The sequence below is a fragment of the Meriones unguiculatus genome, chromosome 1 (assembly GCF_030254825.1).
Source record: "Meriones unguiculatus strain TT.TT164.6M chromosome 1, Bangor_MerUng_6.1, whole genome shotgun sequence".
NCBI classification, from domain to species: Eukaryota; Metazoa; Chordata; class Mammalia; order Rodentia; family Muridae; genus Meriones; species Meriones unguiculatus.
The window spans coordinates 59630564-59650966 of NC_083349.1; positions in this window are offsets into that span (position 1 = coordinate 59630564).

Consider the following 20403-nt stretch of genomic DNA (forward strand, 5'->3'; position numbering starts at 1 on the left):
CACCTTGACTGTGGGGTCATTGGCTCGGGAGTACATTGGGAGGCTCTTGACACTGCCTGGTGAAGAAGTCAGCGGCAGAGTGAACTCTCTCCTTGGCTAATCCAGCATCCTTCCAAAGAACTCCCATTACTTCTTCATCTTTAGTTTGCTTACTAAGACCCTTTGGCCTGTGAGAGTGGCTGATTGATGGACTGATGGATGGGTGGTGGGGGCACACACCTTTAATCCCAGCACTCAGGAGGCAGAGGCAGGCAGATCTCTGTGAGTTCGAGGCCAGCCTGGTCTACAGAAGGAGTTCCAAGACAGGCAGAATTACACAGAGAAATCCTTCTGAGAGAGAGAGAGGTCAGTGTCATACAGCATACTCTGTCTATCCCAAAGAGACTTTATGCTTTTCTTTCTACTTCATTGTCCCCAAATCCCTCATCTACAAAACAACATTCTACTAAGGCATGTTTTATCAATTCTGTCACAGCCTTGACCAAAGTGCTTTTGAAAGTTTTTAGGAGGGAAACATCTGGGATTCTTTCTAAGGACATTATGACTGGGTAGTCCATGACGAATGAATACAGGATAAATCCCTGATGCTCCTATCTTTACAGGCTCTTTGGGCTCCTGACATTACAACTTTAAGCTTCTGGAGGCCCCTCTTACATCCGTACTCCCGTTTCTAAGGCTTTGCTTTCCCCAGCCAGCATCTTAACTTGATAGGACTGTGGTTTGTTTAGCGCAGCTCAGAGACTGTGGGGGACACAGCTTTGGGACCAGCTTTGGTTTGTGCCAGCCCTCATAATATATGATAAGATAAATTTCAGTGTTGGTTTGAGCTGGGAATTCTAGCTTGTTCTTCACTTTCTGTAAAATGCATTCTAGTAGCCATCCCGCCCATAGTCTCCCAAAGCCTTTTTCTCAAAGAACACGTTGTTTTAGGTGACCAGGGCCAACGATTTAATTAATTGGTTTATATCATATGGCACAGGCTACTGGATATTCATGGATTCGAGAATTCCTGAATGCTCAAAACTCTATAGCCCTAACCAAGCCAAATAATTCATTCTCCTGGCTCTCTGATAATCTTGGCCTACCATCATCCAGTACAATTTAGATACTGCTCAATATTCTTGGCAGTAAGTTCAGATCTAACATTGGCTACCCTAAAGATGAGGAAGTAATGGGAGTTCTTTGGAAGGATGCTGGATTAGCCAAGGACTGTGTGCAACTGCCAAAGAGCCAGTGTGCAGAAAGAGGGGCATGGCAGCCAAGGTTATCCGGGGAGGAGTGTGGTGCCTCTGCCACTGACTACTCAGTGCCACGTACCCTAGGCAATCAACCCCACTGTGCCCCACTTTGGATTTTTTTTCAGCCATTCTTCTGTCTTCGAGTCATCCTGGGGGGGGGGGGGATGACAATAATCAACCAGCTAGACTTGAGTGGCCGTCTGTTGTTGACCAGGCCTTTGCTTTTGTGGCAGGTGAACTTCTGCCCCTTTCCCTTCAAGATACACACACACAAGTGAGCTGTGTGTGGCTTCAAACCCAGCACTCTGGGGGTCAGAGGCAGGTGGATCTACAGAGCTTGGTCTACAGAGTGAGCTCCAGGACATCCAAGGGACACACAGAGAAACCCTGTCTCAAAAAAACCAAAACAAACAAACAAACAAAACACAAAACCGTGAAGATGATACACATGCAATCCAGTCAAATAAGAAGTTCAGATGGGTGAGGAAGGACACACAGAGAGGAGAGAGAGACAGAGAGACAGAGAGAAAGGAGAGAGAGACAGAGAGAAAGGAGAGAGAGACAGAGAGAAAGGAGAGAGAGACAGAGAGAGAGAGAGAGAGAGAGAGAGAGAGAGAGAGAAAGAGAGCTTCTAATTATAATCAGGAACCTCCTGGATTTCCCTTTCTTCTCCGTACAGCTTAGACCCCTCAGCAACCATAATCTGACCTTTGTCTGACCCATGGTAATCTAATCTTGGACTCTCATAGGCACCTCATCAGGCCATAGTGCACTGCTGGAGAAACCCACAGAGTAGCAGGGAAGATAAATTCCTGGTTCCAGCCTTTGCTGAATCACACCCAGGCTTGTGAACAATCTGTGAAATATCATGCTTTCCTCTGAAAATCAAGAAGTTTTAAAATTAATTTATTTTTTTCTCTTTATGTGCATTTCATGTTTGGCCTACACATATGTCGGTAAGAGGATGTCAAATCCAGCAGAACTGGAGTTACAGGTGAGCTACTCCATGGGTCCTGGGAATGGAACCCCAGGTCCTCAGCAGCCCGTGCTCTTAGCTGCTGAGCCATCTCTCCAGCCCCAAGAATCTTTTTATATGTGGCTAAAGTTAAGAACATTTAATAACGTCTCATATCCAGTCCATGCTCCAACCATCCCCCAAATGCATTTCTGCAAGGCAACTATGATTGTTCTGCCTTGGCTGTCCTGGACTCTCTTTGTAGACCAGGCTGGTCTCGAACTCACAGAGACCCACCTGTCTCTGCCTCCCGAGTGCTGGGGTCACAGGCTCCACTACCGCCTGGCTAAACCTCTTATTTTTTATGGTATTAAATAAACTCTTTTCAGAGCTCCCTACCTGAACAAAATCAAGCTGTGTGTGTGTTGACGTGTGTGTGTTGACATGTGTGCAAATGTGACACGTTAGTGCACATAGAGGTGAGGAAACTCTTGCTTATTGTTTTTCAGGTGATGTCTACCTTGGGCTTTTTGTTTGTTTTATTTTAAGACAAAATTTCAGGCTAGAGAGATGGCTCATAGGTTAAGAACACTCTCTGCTCTTCCAAAGGTCCTGAGTTCAGTTCCCAGCAACCACATGGTGGCTCAGAACCATCGATAGTGAGATCTGGTGTGCAATATCTTTTTTAAAAAAGACAAAATTTCTTTTTATTTTTTGTTGCTGTTGTTATGGACTCTAGTTCATACTGTCTTTTCAGAACATGGAATTGGCATTCTTGAAAGCCTGTTCTTTTTTCAAGACAGGGATTCTGTAGTCCTGTCTGTCCTGAAACTCAATTTGTAGTCCTGGCCAGCCTTGAACTCACATATATCTGCCTCCCAAGCAATGAAATTAAAGGCAGGCACCATCAGAAACTTTTTGACGGAAACTTTTCCTAGTTAAGAATTCTCTAAGCAGAACAGGGGAGGCCCATGAGCCTCAGGGGTCTGGATGCTGGGATTAGTGGGGTGACATCACTCCTAGCCTTTCCCAGGCTCTGGGGAGGGAACTCCAGTCCTGTCATGTGCACTCTGGGAGGCAGAGGCAGGTGGATCACGGTGAGTTTGAGGGTAGCCTGGTCTACAAAGTGAGTCCAGGACAGCCAAGACAACACAGAGAAACCCTGCCTCAAAAAGAAAGAAAGAAAGAGAGAGAAGAGAGAGAAAGAGAGAGAGAGAGGAAAAAGGAAAGGAAAAAGGAAAGGAAAGGAAAGGAAAGGAAAGGAAAGGAAAGGAAAGGAAAGGAAAGGAAAGGAAAGGAAAGGAAAGGAAAGGAAAGGACTCCTGCTCCAGACACACCGCTAGGGAGCACATGGAGTCACTGGTGTGTAAGGGGGCAGGACAGGGCGTGTGCTCCTACAGGGAGGAGATGCGTACATTTGCATTTCCACAGACATTTCCTAGAAACACACCCAGAAATAGCAGCGCTGGTTGGTCGTCCAGAGCACAAGGGGCTGCTGTGCTAGTTAGGAATTTTTTGTCTCCTTGACATAAGCTAGAGTCTGGCAACCTGTGGGGCTTTTCCTTTCATAACCACTAACGTGGGAGGGCCCAGCCTGCTGTGGGTGGTGCCACCTCTGGGCAGGTGGTCCTGGGTTCCGTTAAAAAGTAAGCTGGGGGGTTCGTGGAGAGCAATGCGGTAGGTAAGCAACCTTCCTCATGGTCTCTGCTTCAGTTCCTGTTTCCAAGTTTCCTGCCTTGAGTTCCTGCCTGGACTTCCCTTCATGGTGGACCGTGAGGTGTAAGACGCAATGAATGCTTTCCTCCCCACGGGACTTTTGGTCATATGCTGTTTGTGACAGCAACAGAAAGCAGAGTGTGACAGATGCCTAAGACGGGGGGGGGGGCCCTCACTGGGTACTATTTTAAACTGTATCAACTCCAAGTTGTGTGAGAATATAACTTATCTGGAGTAGGGGGGGAAGAGGAAAAGAAAGGAGGAGAAGGAGGTGGAGGAGGAAAGAATGCAGGTATTTGAACCCCAGAACGTGGACTGTCATTCCAGCCCTGTCACCTCCCCGTGTGTGGACATGACCCGGTTATTAAGACTCTTTGCTACTCAATTTCTTCACCTGTAAAAACAGACAGTTAAGAAGCTTCCCAGAGCCTTGAAAGTGTGGCAAGGGGGAAGCGCCTGGGCTTTTGCTGGGGCTGCCACCATTACTACCCCCTTTGCACAGATGAAGAGAAGCTTCCGACAGAGAGACACTAAGGTCCCATATGAAGCCCCACAACAGGCATGTCCCGGGAGACAGAGAGCAGCAGTGTGTTCCCTGACCCTGCTAATGCTGGTCAGGATCAAGGCCCCTCTGGGGCTCCCCTGCTGAGGAGTGTTATCCTCCCCATGTCAGTGGCCACACCTATGGGAAGAACCAGAACCAGCATCCTGTGGGCACATAACTCTCTGGCTGCCTCCTCTCTGTGTGTTTTACTAATGAGGAAATGTCGGTGTGCATAGCCATGGTTTCTGAGGGAAGTGTCTGTGACTTCCAGGCTCGTGGCGTTTGGAGACCTTCTCCATAGGAAAGTGACAATGTGGCTGCTTCATGACAGGAGATCTTAGGTCACCAAGGCTGTGATGAGCCCGTGTGCCAGGAGTACACCCCCACTCATCATTTATTCATCTAAGTTACATTTGTTCTGCCCCTTTCTCTTCCAGGGATGTAAAGGGAAGCAGATTGGAAAGGCTTTTCTGCACCCACTCCAGATGATGGAGAGCAATGTTCACCCAGCACCGAGATGCTCCAACGGTAATGGCAATGCCCACTTCCCGACTGCAGCCGTATCTCTGGGCACAGAAACCAGCATCTGAACACAGTGCGCGAGACCATCCCCCACAGCAGATGCCTGGGAAAGTTACAGACTATCGGATGTACTGATCAGGGTCAAGAGTAGCAAGCGCTAGTGTGCAAACTGGGCAGAGGACCCGCAGCCCCGGGTCCTCCTGGCCTCTGCCAGGGCTTGAGTTTAGGGCACATCTGAGGGTTGAAGGAGGAATGTATGAACCAGTGAAGTGTTGTGAAGTGGGTGCGCGTGGCTGAGGAGGACGTCCAAGTTCAGGGCCTGCCATCACTTTAAACTGCCACAAGAGGGCGCCCGTGCCCTGTCATCGGCTACTCCAGGGCCTTTCCCCGGCAGCAGCAAAACACTGTTTTCTCCACTGGGGGCAGATTGTTTGCACTCAAGAAAATGGTTACAAAACAAAACGCAAACAAAACAAAACAAAACAAAATACCCCCGATGTCGAATCCGGGCAATCCCTGCCAAATCCAATATGGTCCCAGAGCAGAGCATACACGGCTCCTGACAGCCTGACTCTGGTGTTTTACAGTACGGATTTCCCCTCTAAACTCACCCCCTCAGGACCGTCCAGTGAGGGAAGCCGTTAGCAGACCTCTCTAGCCAGTTCCTCTGTCGAGGTCTGCCCCTCAGGCATCTGTGCCCATCTCAGCCCCTGGCCCAGAGAAGCAGCTTTCTGGACCCCAGAGGGACCTGGTCCTCCATCGCTTGGGCACTGGTTCTGTCAGCGCCCATTATAGCAAAGAGAATGGACAGACGTTGTGGCAAAGGTGCCCCACAGGATCTGCGCTGTTTCCCAGTCAAACAAGGATGAGATGAGTGTGTGCACTCGTGTACGTGTGTGTTAAGCTGGGTGGTAGTGCACACCTTTAATCCCAGAACTCGGGAGGCAGAGGCAGGTGAAGGCCAGCCTGGTCTGCAAAGACAGCTCCAGGACAGCCAGGGCTACACAGGAAAACCCTTCCTTGAAACAAAACAAAACAAAAAATTAAAAATAAATAAGTTTAGAAGTAAGCTACAAAGTCTGCTTTGTAGCACTCTCTCTTTCTTTCTTCCTTTTTATTTTTCAAGACAGGGTTTCTCTGTGTAGCTCTGGCTGTCCTGGAACTCTATCTGTAGACCAGGCTGGTCTCAAACTCAGAGATCTGCCTTGCTCCTGCTGGGATTATGCACCATCATGCCCTGGGTCTTTCTATCTTCACTTCCCAAGGGCTACAAGAGTGCTCCTCTTTACATTCATGTGCATCTTCATTTTCCTTGGTCAATTATTCAGACATTTTTATTTGTCAATCTCATTAAAGAATGAAGGGTTACTTATGCCTCTCTTTTAAGGATTAGTTGTCCTGTTGTTTTGAGGGAGTTTTGTTTTGTTTTGTTTCTGTCTGGCCTCAAACTCACAGAGATCCTCCTGCCTCTGCTTCCTAAGTATAGGTACAAAAGCATGGGAGACCACACCCATCTCCGTTTGTTGTATTTTGATTGGTTTTTTCTTTGCTAAACAGTGAATGCTTTCTTGCATCCTGTTTCCTGGGTGTCTGCTGCTTTACCTTCTTCTGGCCCCAAGCGCTTACTACCGGTTGCTCCATTTCTTTGTGGTTATTTTATGTTTTGTTTGAGATGGGCAATCACTCTACCTCCGGAACTCACTATGCACGCCTGGCCGGCCTAGAGCTCTCAGCAATCCTCCTCTCTTAGCCTAAGTGCTGGGAATACAGGTGTGAGCCCCCACACCAACTGCCCTGTTTCTTTATTACTTTCTGATAAATATGCTTGAAATTGTAAATTTTCCTGTGAGTCATGTTTCAATTCTGACATTAAATCTTTTTGCTGTCTAAATTAATTACTTCCTCTTTTTTTAAAAAAAAATTTATTTAATTTTTATTTTATGTGCATTAAGGTAAAGGTGTCAGATCCATTACAGACAGTTGTGAGCTGCCATGTGGTTGCTGGGAATTGAATCTGGGTCCTTTGGAAGAGCAGTCGGCACTCTTAACCACTGAGCCATCTCTCCAGCCCCTAATTACTTCCTCTTTAAACAAAGAGTTATTTGGTTTTGTTTTGTTTTACTGTCTTGTTTCTTATATGCTCGTTTGTTTGCTTGAAACAGTCTCACTGTAGCGCAGGCTAGCTTGGACCTTCTCCGTAGCCTTCCAAATACTGGAATTACAGGTGTGACCCACAGTGCCCAGTATTACTTCACTTTGTAGGTGACTCTCAAAGCTGTCACTTGGCTAGTACTTTCCTGTTTGATTTCCTGTGGCCTTAAAACTAGGTGTTTGTTTGTTTGTTTTTTGACAGGGTTTCTCTCTATGTAGCCCTGGTTGTCCTGGAACTTGCTCTGTAGAGCAGGCTAGCCTCAAGATCCGCCTGCCTCTGCCTCCCAAGCACTGTGCTTAAAAGCACATACCACCACACCTAGCTTTTTAGAACGACTTGTTTAAATCTGTGTGTGCGGGCCTGGAGAGATGGCTCAGAAGTTAAGAACACTGGAGGTTCTGAGTTCAATTCCCAGCAACCACATGGTGGCTCACAACCATCTACAGTGAGATATGGCCCCTCTTCTGGTGTGCAGACAGAACATTGTATAAATGATAAATAAATAAATCTTTAAAAAAACCACATTTAAATCCGTGTGTGCACTGGCACATGTGTGGAGGGCGGTGGACAGTCGGGTTGGTCTCGCCTCCGCCTTGTTGAGACAGGGTTGTGTGCAGCTCCTGTGCCAGGCTGGCTGCCTCGGACCTCACCGCAGGAGCACTGAGGTCACACAAGCATGCTGCCATGCCCTGTGCACCTGGGTTCTGAGGGTCCCAACTCAGGGCCTCACGGTACAAGGCAAGCAACATATATATATATTTTTTAAAATTTATTTATAAATATTTATATTTAAGAGCTGGTGAGATGGCTCAGCAGTTAAGAACACTTCTTGCTCTTGCAAAGGACCTGAGTTCAGCTCTCAGCATCTACACGGAAGCTCACGACTGCTTGTAACTCCAGCTCTTGGGAATCCAATAACCTCTTCTGTCTTCCAAGGGCACCCTATACATGTGGTACACAGATGCACATGTGCTTTCGCGTGTGCACGCATGCTCACACACACACACACACACACACACACAAGAATAAAATAGATCTTCATGTGGCTTTTAATTTTTTCATTTATTCATTTTTATTCTATGTTTGCGCGTTTTGTCTGGAGACATGTATGTGTGCCACGTGCATGCTTGCTGTCTTTGGGGGTCACATGAAGCCAGAGGAGCTCCTGGGACCGGAGTTGAACCTTGGGTCTGCTGAAAGAACAGCAGGCGCTCTTACCTTTCCAGCCCCCCAGATGAAAGAACTCTTTTAAAATGTTGTTTATCTGGGGACTGGAGAGATGGCGCAGTGGTTAATAGCACTGGCTGACTTCCAGAGGACCCAGGCTTGATTCCCAGCACCTATGTGGTGGCTCACAACAATCTGTAACTCCAGTCCCAGGCAAGATGACTCCCTCTTCTGGCCTCCAAGGGCATCAGAGGCATACATGCAAGCATACATGTACACAGGCATGTACACAGGCATGCAGGCAGGCAAAACACACACACACACCAAGAAAAAGAAGGAGCAATGTCAACGTCTCTCTTATTTATTTCTTGTACATGTATGTACATGTTTGTATGTGAAGGCCAATACATATATGCATGTTTGTATGTGAGGCCCCAAGTACCACAAAGTGCATGTGGAGGTCAGAGGTCAAATCCGCGTGGGATTTACATGGCTCCAGGGATCTGAGCTCATGCTGTTAGGCTCACACTTTTACACACTTTTAGGGTTTCTATGGCTATGATGAAACCACTTGGGGAGGGGAGGGTTTATCTTAGCTTACAGTTCCACATCCCAGTTGTCACCTAGGAAAGTCAGGGCAGGACCTCAAGCAGGGAGGCACCTAAAGGCAGGAACTAAGGCAGAGGCCACACAGGAACGCTGCTCGCTGGCTTGCTCCCCGTGGCCTGCTTGGCCTGCTCTCTCAGGCCACCCAGGACCACCTGCCCTAGTGGTGCTGTCCACACGAGCCAGAGCGTAACAGGCAACCAGTCATCAATCAAGAAAGTGCTCTGCAGGGCTGGAAAGATGGTCCAGTGGCTGAGACCATGCATGTGTTAGCATGTGTCAGGTGGACATAAAACCAGCCAGCACGCCTGTTGAGCCATCTCTCTGACCTAATGGTACTGAGTCTCTGAGGTTCATCTGAACTTCATGTGTATACTTACCTGCTCACCTGTAACTCAGATCCAGGTGACCCAACACCCTTTTCTGCACCCCTGGCCACATGTGCTCACATGCAGTACTGCACACACATACACACAGATATGAACAATTTAGAATAGCAGGGCATGATGACATACCTTCAATCCCAGCCCTTGGGAGGCAGTAACAGGCTGATCTCTATGAGTTCGAGGCCAGCCTAATCTACATAATGAGACCCTGTATTAAAAAATAATAATAATAAGGCTTTAAAAATACAAGTAAATAAACATTCTTTTGAAAAAGACTCTAACTACTATTACTGATTTATCTGTTCCCCACCCCCAAATTTTGTCAGGTGTGATTTATGCTTTTTAAGTCTATACCAGTACTTTGTAATCTTTGTGTCTCCTTAAATCTATCTCTTTGGATTTTGTTTTGTTTTATCAATATACTATTTCCTTCATCCTCTCTGATCTCCTTCCCCTTTGATTAGGATTTTGGTTTGTCATCTTCTTGGAGGACACTGTGTAGCCAAGTTTGCCTCAAACTTAAGCGTTGGCATCTGGAAGACAACCCTTCCTCAGCCTCCAGGATGCCCGCTTACAATGCAAGTCTCCACATGCAGGTGCGAGCCTCTGCCTGCTGGTGTGAACCTCTGCTTGCTGGTGTGAAGCTCTGCTTGCTGGTGTGAAGCTCTGCTTGCAGGTGTGAGCCTCTACTTACAGGTGCGAGCCTTTGCCTGCTGGTATGAAGCTCTGCTTGCAGGTGTGAAGCTCCATTTGCAGGTGCGAGCCTCTGCTTGTGGGTGTGAACCTCTCACTGGCTTTTTCTTCCTTTTTATTTTCAGACTTTATGTCTTTTAAAAGTGATAAAACATTTCAACTCCATGATTACTTATGTTTAATGTGAGATTCTGTGTCTCTTGATTTACAAGTTTAATCACATCTTTCCCCACATTTATTTAATTTCTGTCACATGGTGAGACTTCTATGAACCACCTTTTTTCATATTTCCTACCTACTAGATGAGGGTTTTTTTTGTTTTGTTTTGTTTTTTACTTCTTTCAATACTTTGGATAAATTTTTCTTTTGCTAGTTTGAAAATTGTTCATTTTATTATCCATTCTTATGTATATTATCCCTTTTTATGTTTATCTTTTTTGGTTTTTTATCTTTTATTTTTATTTTTGAGACAGGGTTTTACTGTAGCCCTGGCTGACCTGGAAATCACTATGCAGACCTGGCTGGCCCTGAAGTCTCAGAGTGCTGGGAATAAAGCTGTGCCTCATCATGGCTGTCTTCTTTCTAATTCTGACCATGCCAGCATCTTGACACCTCCTCCTTGCCCTGATTCTACTCCCATTTACACACTCACTCTGTCACTTCGTGTCTTCCGGATGTCAATGCTTAATGATGTGCGTTAGTCAGTTTCATTGTGGTGATGAAGCACCTGGCGAGGACAGCTTAACACAGGAAAGAAAGATCGCTTTTGATTCTGTTTTCCATACATCATGGAAAGATAGCCCAGAGCAGTTCACACCATGAGGGGGAGGAAGCCCAGAACAGCCATAACAGGAAGGGGCAGGGCAGGGACAGCCCCCGAGGCCCCCGGGAGCTGCCTCTCCTCACCTGGCCCCTCACTCACCACCGATGGTATACTCAACATCTGAATCCAATAGACTGAACTACCAACTGGTCGCGGGGCTGGAGAGATGGCTTGTGAGGCACGTGGACGGTGCCACCAGGGGAACAGGGATGGAACTGGTGAGGTGAGCACGTTCAAACCCCGGAAAGCTCGAACCCAAGCCGAGCAGGGGTAAGAACCGCCCTCTCCCGTCCTGAGCCTGTGTGCTATGGTGACCCCTGCCCTCCAGGCAGTCACAGGTCATCACGTAGGTAGCCAACAGTTGGATACAAATAGCCCATCGCTAGTCATCACCAATGAAGTGCATTCACCCCCAAAACCCCCTCCCAAGCCCCGAGGTTCATATAGTACTTGTTCACCATGGAATAACCACATAGAAGCTGTTTCACCAAAAATCGTATGTTTCACTGGGCTGCAACACTTGAGGGGCTGAAGACATTCAGCACTGGACCCTTGGACGGAGCTCCCGATGGTCTGGTCCAGAGCCTACTTGTGTCCTCACCCACCGCATTGGCTGTCCAACCGCTCTGCTGTAATCACCGGAAGAGCTGTAACACTCGTCAGAGAAGGCCTTCGCCCCAGGGATTCTGCAGACTCCACCTGTTCCAACCCCCCCCCCCCATCTTTCCCTTCTTGGTATGCAGTGGAGCCTGGACACCCCGAGGGAGCAACAGGAAGTGGAGCCACAATGGCTCGGTGGTTAAGAGAAGAGCCCGGGGATTGTTTCCCAGCACCCAGGTCATGCAGCTCCTAACTGCTTGTAACTTCAGCTCCAGGAAATCAGACCCCTCCTCTGGCGCCCGCACACAGGAGTTACACATATATCCCCTCAGGATCATACGAGTAAGGCAAAAATAAACAAATCGTTTTTAGAAATGTAGCGCTTACGGCAGCGTTGCAAATCTTTAATCCCAGCACTTGGGAGGCAGAGACAAGAGACTCGCTGAGCTCACAGCCAGGAGAAACCCTGTCTCGAAAAACCCGAAACAAAACTAAGCAAAAATTAGTTCTCTTGATCTTGAGGTGTGCTTCATTGACCTTCCAGATGGTTTCATCCCAATCAATCAAATTGATAAGAGTCTTCGTAGATGCTGAGGACATGACCAAAGACAGGAAGCTAATGAGGCAAGCGCTAAGGCTGGCTGTCACAGTGTTGGGATGTTTTTGTAAGGGTTCTTTCCAATGTGTGTGTCTGTGTGTGAGGATTCCATTGAGCACAGGTGCCAGCAGAGGCCAGAGGAGGAGGCCCGGCCCACTAGAGTCACAGGAAGTTGTGGGCTGCCTGATGTGGGTGGTGGGAACCAAACCCAGGCCCTCTGGAAGGGCGTTAAATGCTCTCAACCACCCCGAGTCTCTCCATCCCTGAGCGTTTCTGTCTTTGTTTTTAGAGACTGATGTCTTGGGGCGGGCGAGGCGGCTTGGCCTTGAGAGCTTGCTGCTCTGGCAGAACACCTGGGTTGGTTTCCCAGGAACCAGCAGCTCACAGCTGTTTGCTCTCTAGTTCCCGAGGCTCCAGTGCCCTCTCAGGCCTCTGCAGGTGCTGCGTCCATGTGGTGCACACGTGTACATGCAGACAAAACACACAAACACAGAAAATAAAAATAAATAAGTCTTAAGGGGGAAAAGGCTAACAATTCTTGCTAACACTCATCCAAAGTGTTTTTCTGAGGCTCTGGGCAGCAAATGATTCAAGCCTCCGACATTGGGATGCACACAAACACACTCAAGCACGTTCATGCACACTCGTGTGTGCAAGCACACACACACACACACACACACACACACACATGCACTGGTGAGCAAACAGGGAGCCCTTCTTACTCCTGGGCTGGGTATGGAGGCTGGTGTTTGTTTGTTTGTTTGTTTGTTTGTTTTTGTTTTTCTAATTAGCTTGTATCCTCCAGAAGCTTTTAGAGTCTTTTGCCTCTCACTGTATTAAATTATACCATAGTCTGTGCAGATCTTATTATTTGCTTCTTCGTCTGGTTGATATCCTGGAACATTGCACTTTCTCACCACTGGGAAATGCTGTAATTTACTGGATTGTTTTTCACTAGAAGTTGCACCTGAGATGCTAAGCAAGCACTCAGCCGCCCTCTCAGCCCAGGAACCGTGTGTGTGTGTGTGTGTGTGTGTGTGTGTGAACCATGTGTGTAATGTGTGGTGTGTACATTCATGAATCGGTGTGCGCAAACGCCACAGCACTTGTGGAAGTCAGAGGACAAGGCTGGATGTTGGGCCTCACATTCTGCTTTTTTCATATTTGTGTGTGTGTACGCGTGTGTGCGGGTGCAGGACATAGATCTGCCTGGCCCTGCCTCCCTAGCGCTGGTATTAAAGGCGTGTCCCCATGCCCCCCCAGCTGCAGTAAGCATTCTTACTTGCTAAACTGTCTCTCCAGGCCCCCTTTCCCCCTTTTGGAAATGATGTCTCTTTGTTTTGTTCTGCCCTGCAGCCAAGATGGCAGCCTAGGAGCATCAGGGGACCCCTGTCTCCACCCCTCTTCCCCCTGGAGGAACACTGGGACTACATCCTTCTTGTCACAGCTTTGATGCTCACCACTGAGCCATCTCCCTTGCCCTTGTATTTATATTCCAGCTCTCGTGTAGCCCAGGCTGGTTTTGACCTCACTGTGTAGCTGAGGGCAGCCTTGAACTCCTTATCTTTCCACTTCCACCTCCCACGGGCTGGGATGACAAGCATACAGCACTGCGCCCTGCTGTGGCGGTTCTTTTGCAGATGGTGTACGTGGGAGGGCTCGGGGGGTATATGCACATGAGTGCCGAGCCCACAGAGGCATTGCGAGCCTTCTGACGTGGATGCCGAGACTTGAACTCAGGTCCTCTGCCAGAGCAGTATGTACTCTTAACCACTGAGCCATCTCTCCAGCCCCTGATCATTCTTTTATTCATTTTTTTCCCTCAAATATTTCCTTCCAGATTTTTTTCCCCTCTCCTCTTCGGGGACTTCTAGTTTAGACACACATCTTCCATACTTATTAACTTCACCCTTATATTTTTCATTTCTTTATTCCTTCCTGGGAGGGTCCATCAATCTTATCTTGCAGTTTATGAATTCATTCTTTGTCTGAACCTATTTTTCCGCTCAACTTATATATTGAATTCCTTGTTTCAGCCACTCTGTCTCTCAAGCTCTGTAATTTCCTCAGACATTCTCACTTCTCTTTCAAATTTGTAATAATCTCCATTATCTCTGCGAGGATTTTTATTAGGATTATTTTAAATTTTTGTCCTCTCCGCTCCATTAATTCTGCTTTCTCTCGAATACTTGTTCATCTTCAGGGTCCCCCTTCCCCGGGGATTGGATGACTCAGGTGTTCTCTGTTTCTTTCTGAGCTTGTAGTGTCATCACTCCTGTGGCTGGTGCTGTATACCAGAGACCTAGGTGAGCCTTTATGCCTGCCACCACACCCCAGCACCCCTCTTACCGGGTTCTCTAAGCAGGAGGGCCTGTGCCTATGGATGAGCCTGGGACATTTCAAACTGGGTTCTATTGCTCCTGAAATGCCATCCCCAAGGCCAACCTCTCCCTCTGGAGGAAGGGATTTGCAGGAGGAAATACGTAGCAGTGAACTAGAGGAAGCCCGGGTCCCTGAGGTTTCTGCTCTGTGCCACCATGGGCAGCCTAGACTACATTTCCCAGAATACTCTGGTTTAGAGCTAGAGTCTAAGGAATTTTGCTCATGAATTGGAAGTAAGTAAAGCAAATCTCAAAGTCACTGGGGTCAAAGCTGCAAGAAACCAGTATAGGCTCAGTGGTTAGAGCACTTGCTCTAGAGAACCCCAATACATATGGTGTTCCACAACCACCTGTAACTGTAGTTCTGGGGAGTCGGACCTCCCTGACACACACAGTACAAGTATACATGCAGGCCAAACACTGACACATAAAAATAAAAATAAAACAAATAAATCTAATAAGTAAAATAACATCTTGGAAAAAAAAATAAGACCTATGCAAAGGAACCAGAGACTTACGATCCATTTTTACTTTTCTTCCCATTCTGTCTGTGTGTCCTTCCTCCTCCCCTGTCGCCTGCCTCGATTGCCAGCAGGGACCCCCAGACCCATGGCTAAAGAGCATGTGAGAACTTATGCACACAGTGGCAACAGCTTCTATACAAGAAGAGGCAACACATCCTACAGGTCACAGCGCTTCTGCGTCAGGCCTCCCATGACTGCACTCCAGGAAGCGAGGTCATTTTTGAGCTTCTTGGTTTCTGAATAGAGTCCCCTGTCTCAGCTCATGGCCCACAGTGCTTTCAGAGGGCCCAGGGTGGTTTTCCCATGACCTTCCATACTCATTAGCCTGCTGTTGGTATAATGTTCTTTTGGAATGTATACAATTTATCCTTGTTCATTCAAATGCTGATTCTCTACCCCACCATATGGTTTTGAAAGGATCAGACTAACTTTGTAACCTATATTTCTTCTAAAGCCTATAGTTTTGAGTTTTAGGTCCAGGTTAAGCTAAAGCCTCTTAGTACCTTTCCAGAGAACGGAGGAATGTGACCCTATCTGTGAGGACAGATATAAAAAAGCGAGGAAGCAATGACCTTCACTCAGCAGAAAGAATGACCAGACCCTTGTCTTCGAGATAGTGTTTCTTAGCAACCAACCCAGATGGCCTCAGTCCTTCTTCTGTGTAGCTCCTGACCTCCAGCCAAAAGCCCACAGCCCTGATCTTCAAGGATGAGCTAACCACCCCCACCTTCAATTGCAGCTGCATCCACACTTGGCAGGACTGGCCAAGCTTGAATACCTAAGACTAACCAATTATCTCACTTTATAGCTTCCTCATCCAATCCTAAATTGTCAAAACGGCAACTTCAAAATCCCCACACTTTGTCTTTTAAAAACCCAAGGCCTTTGTCTCCCGGTGCCAGTCTTTGCTGACCGGCAGGGGTGACCCCATTGCGCAATGGTTAAAATAAACCTCTTTCGATTTTGCAACAATGAGATCTGGTCTCCTGAGTTCTCTTCATCGCTTCTAAAAATTAGGCTCATGCTGGGCCTAACAGTTTCAATCCGGACATTGCACTGTTATGCTTAGTCTAAGCATCACCTGTCTCAAGTTTTTGTAAACATGTCACCATTTGTTCTCTATATTGTCAATTAAACAACCAGCCCCAGTGCTGTGCAATGGAAAGAATAGGGTAGGACATCCTGGTTGGGAGGAGAGAGAGAGAGAGATAGAGAGATAGAGAGAGAGATAGAGAGAGAGATAGAGAGAGAGAGAAAGAGAGAGAGAGAGAGAGAGAGAGAGAGAGAGAGAACAGGAGGAGAGAGAACAGAGAGAACAGGGAATCCATAAGAGAGGTCTTGGAACCATGTGGAGAGATGGACTTGACCTGAGATATGACTAAAAGCAAGTATAATGGGTGAAATCTGAATGGTAGGAAACTGTGGACTTGGAGGTTCAGGATGGAGTAACTATTGCCCAGCATTGTGCTCTAGGTTAATTAAATAAATCCTAGTCTCTGTGAGGTGATTTGGGTTTACAGCTGGTTTAGGACTAACTGCCAGTTAACTAAGATAATCCACAACAGCCTTCCTTCTTCGCCTCCTCCAACAATTGTGAGAAGTCTAGTTCATGGTCTCATGGGTTTATTCCGGGACAACCTTCTTTCCTGGAATCCTTCTTTCCTGACTGAGCCGCAGTAGATGCAGTCCCTGAGGACTCTCAAGAACAGTGTCTGTACCAAACCTGGCCCCTCAGGACCCTCACATGAGGAAAGAAAGTACATTTTTCAACCATTTCACACATTGCTCTCCATTCTGGCTTTGCTGGAGCAGAGCCGCCTCCCCTGGGTCAGGGCAGGGTAGAGACCCCCCCCATTGTGACACATTTGTATGTTGCCTTCTCACAGGACCTTGGCGTGTAGCTTGGGTGACTCTCTGCTCCCATCACAGAAGTCCTGTTCACCTGGCTGAACCCTGCCTACCCTGTGGTTTCTCCTGACTTCAAGATGTCTCCGTCCAGTGTTATAAAAGCATTACACAACACCCGTACTTAGGAAGTGACCAGTCCACGACTGTGTCTCCTCTTTCTTGTTCTCCCTGTAACACAGATCTCCACTGGCCATTCTTAGAGCCTGGAGGGCAATGATGCAAGAGTTCTAGAGGAGGGCTCAGTGGAGAAACCTCAGGAGCCGCAGGAGGAGGGTGGTATCCAAACAGGACTAGTAGTGGGAGGGAAAGGACCCAGGACCCTAGAAAATACCCAAGCCAGCATCATTTAGTAGACTCCCAGCTTTAGCGCCCCTCTCACCCGAAAGGGGAAAAGCTCTTGCTTTCACTTTCTCCAAGGCTTCCTCTTCTGTCTTTTCCAGGAGTTCAATTCTTTGTCCACCCCGGGAAAGGACCACCTTGATCCTCCAGCTGACCACCAGCACTCCTGTTACATAAACCTCTTCCAGACACAGTAGACTGATTAACGGTCACCCTCTGTTAGGAGTGTGATTAATCTTGAGGGCTCTGTTAATCCGCTGATGGACCCATACTTTATTTTAAACATTTTTTTCATTTAGTGTGTGTGTGTGTGTGTGTGTGTGTGTGTGTTCGCACATATTCTTGGAAGTTAGAGGACCACTTTCACCTATTGGATCTCTCCTTTCACCTGTGGGCCCAGGACCCAATGTACACTGTCAGGGTGAACTGCAAGTACTTCTGCGTTCTGGTGAGGCAAATCTCACGGACTCCGGGAACGTAATTTAACAAACTACGGGAAAGGACGGAAACTTAGGAGGTGATACTCAGGTGAAGAGGACTTATCCTTCCCAGCTGACAGAATCTTGCTCCCTCTCCTTTCTCTCTCTGCTTCCTGGCCGCAATAGGTAAGCCGTGCTGCCTTACCACAGGTCCCCAAATGACATCCTGCCTCAGCCCAGTCATCAGCAAGGTGCCGGCCAGAGACTCTGAGGCAAAATAAATTATTCGTGGTTTTTGCGTCATTCCTACCTTTCCTACCCCTCCCTCCCCTGCCTCCAGGGTTTCTTTGTGTAGCCCTGGAACTTGCTCTGTAGGCCAGGTTGGTCTCAGACTCAGAGATCCACCTGCCACTGCCTCCCAAGTTCTGGGAGTAAAGGTACGTGTCACCACTGCCCGGCTGATTATTCATGTTTCATAGTGGTTTCCATTCACATGCACTTTATTAAAGTACTTCGCCGACTAACACAAAAGGCTATTTTGAACAAAATGGATTGTACTAGAAGCCCAGAAAGCCAAAGCCTGAAAGCGAAAGAACAGTGCTAAAAAGCTCGCACTGGCACATGTGGCCAGGCTTGCACTGTTGAACGACGCCCTCCCTCCATTGCTGCCTCTCCAGAGTCCGCCCTTCAGGACTCAGAGCCTCGGAAGGATGTGGCCTGGTGCGCAGAGGTGGTGGGGGCCCCCCTGAACTCAGACGTTTTTCTCGTTAGAGAGCATCCCTCTTCGTCACTAGATGTATTTAGTGTGGTGGGAAGCGAAGGATATACGTGTTCGCCGTGGTGCTCTGAAGGTCAGAGGACAACTTAGGAGAGTCTGTTCTCTCCTTCCACCATGAGGGCCCTGGGATTGAACTCACCAACCTGCTTTTCTCACTTAAAAAAAAAAGAGAGATTGGAGAGATGGCTCAGAGGTTAAGAGCATTGTCTGCTCTTCCAAAGGTCCTGAGTTCAATTCCCAGCAACCACATGGTGGCTCACAACCACAAATAGTGGGAACTGGTGCCCTCTTCTGGCACACAGGTGTACATGCAGATAGAACACTCAAACATAAAATAAATAAATCTTAAAAAAAAAAGTCAGAACAACTACAGGATGGAAGACAATGTTTTGCTTTTTGTTCTGTGTTTTGGCTTTTCTTGGTACTCATTCAGCACAGGCTCTGTCTTGCCTCCTCTACCTCACTGCTGCAGGCCAGCTACAAGCCAACCCCCTGCTCTGTCAGCCTGTTGGCCCCTCCTCTGCACTCACCTTCTCAGCAGACAGAACTCTTTGGACATTCTGGTGGCTTTCTGTCATTTTTCTTTGAGGTGCATCTAGAATTTTTTTTTCAGCTGCTCAGTGGATAGGGAGGGCACAAATGAGACATGGGGGAGATTTCAGAGCAAAAACCCTAGTTGATGACTGTGTTCCCGGATGGGAGCCCCTAAAAGCACAGCCTTCTACCCTGTGACTTGAAGTCTCCCCTGCCCCAGCTTCCTTCCGTGGACACCACTTTCTGGTTTCGCTCCTTGCAAGCAGCGATTTCTCCTCCCAGTTTCCTACATGAATGTGTCTTGTACCTCAAGAATGGCCAGGGTGGGGGTGGAGTGGCCTCCGGGAGGGCCCACCTTTCTTTTTTTTGCTGTTCTCTGTCCCCTGCTGCAGGAAAGCCCTTCTGGCTTCAGGCCACTAAGCAATGCAGCTCAGCCCTGGTAGCCCTCAGTGCTTCCTGTCTTCTCGCCCAGCTAGCTACTCCCAACCTGCTGTCCTTCGGCTTCTGTCCTGCAGAGTAGGTGGACATGGAGACATGGTCTAAGCGGAGAAGCCTTGCGCTCCTCCTCTCCACCTCACGACCTAGGCTGGCTGAGGCTGGTTCTACTTCTCCATTCCCCGCCTAGGGTTAGTCCCTCACCCACTTAGCCTAAACCCCAGCCCCTGCTTCCCCAGACCGTCTTCCTTTCTTCGTGTTGAATCCTGCCTGTGGGAGACCTCTCTCCCTCCCCTCCCCACCGGAAGGTGTTCCATTACACGGCAAAGTGCAGTTTAAGTAGCTGTAAGGAAATGTGACAGAAAGTCTGTCAAGAGTTCAGCCAGACTTGCCAAAACTTGGTGTAACTTTTGGATGCCGTCAGTTGTGCCTCCTGAGGAAACCTGAGCTGATGGAGGCTGGAGGAGTCAGGACGGGAGAGGTAAGAAGCCGGAAGCGTTGTGGAGGAGGGGCGGACAGGGTTCAGCATCACCCAGGCTCTGTCAGGAGACGTAGCTTAGTAGGGAGAGTGCCTGCCTAATGTGTGTGAAGCCTGGACTCAAAAGTTCAGGCTCCGTATTAATAAGTGGGGTGTGGCTCGCGTGCTTGTAATCCCAGCACTTGGGAGGTATAGGCAGGAGGATCAGAACTTCAAGGTCATCATTGGCTTTGCAGCCAGCTTGAGACCGGCGTGGCATACATTAGTCCCTGCCCCAAACAAAACACTCAACAGGCTCAAACAGGAAGCATCAGAAATGACCCCACCAGGTCCCACAGCCTTTCTGAGCACCTCCCAGCTTCCCTCCTGGCCCAGGCCCAGGCAGGGCTGGGTCTGTTTTCCTTCCACACCCTACCCCCATGAGCACTGTACCTGCCAGGGTGTGCCAGCCTTGCCCAAGCCAGCCTCCAGCCCCGACATGATCCCTCTGGTCTGAGCAGGCTTCAGTTAGGAGCCTGGAAGCTTCCTGAGCAGGTAAGAGGTGACAGTAAACAAGTGGCTGAGTGAGTCACCGGCCCTCCCTGGCCAGAGCCCATCCTGTGGCTCC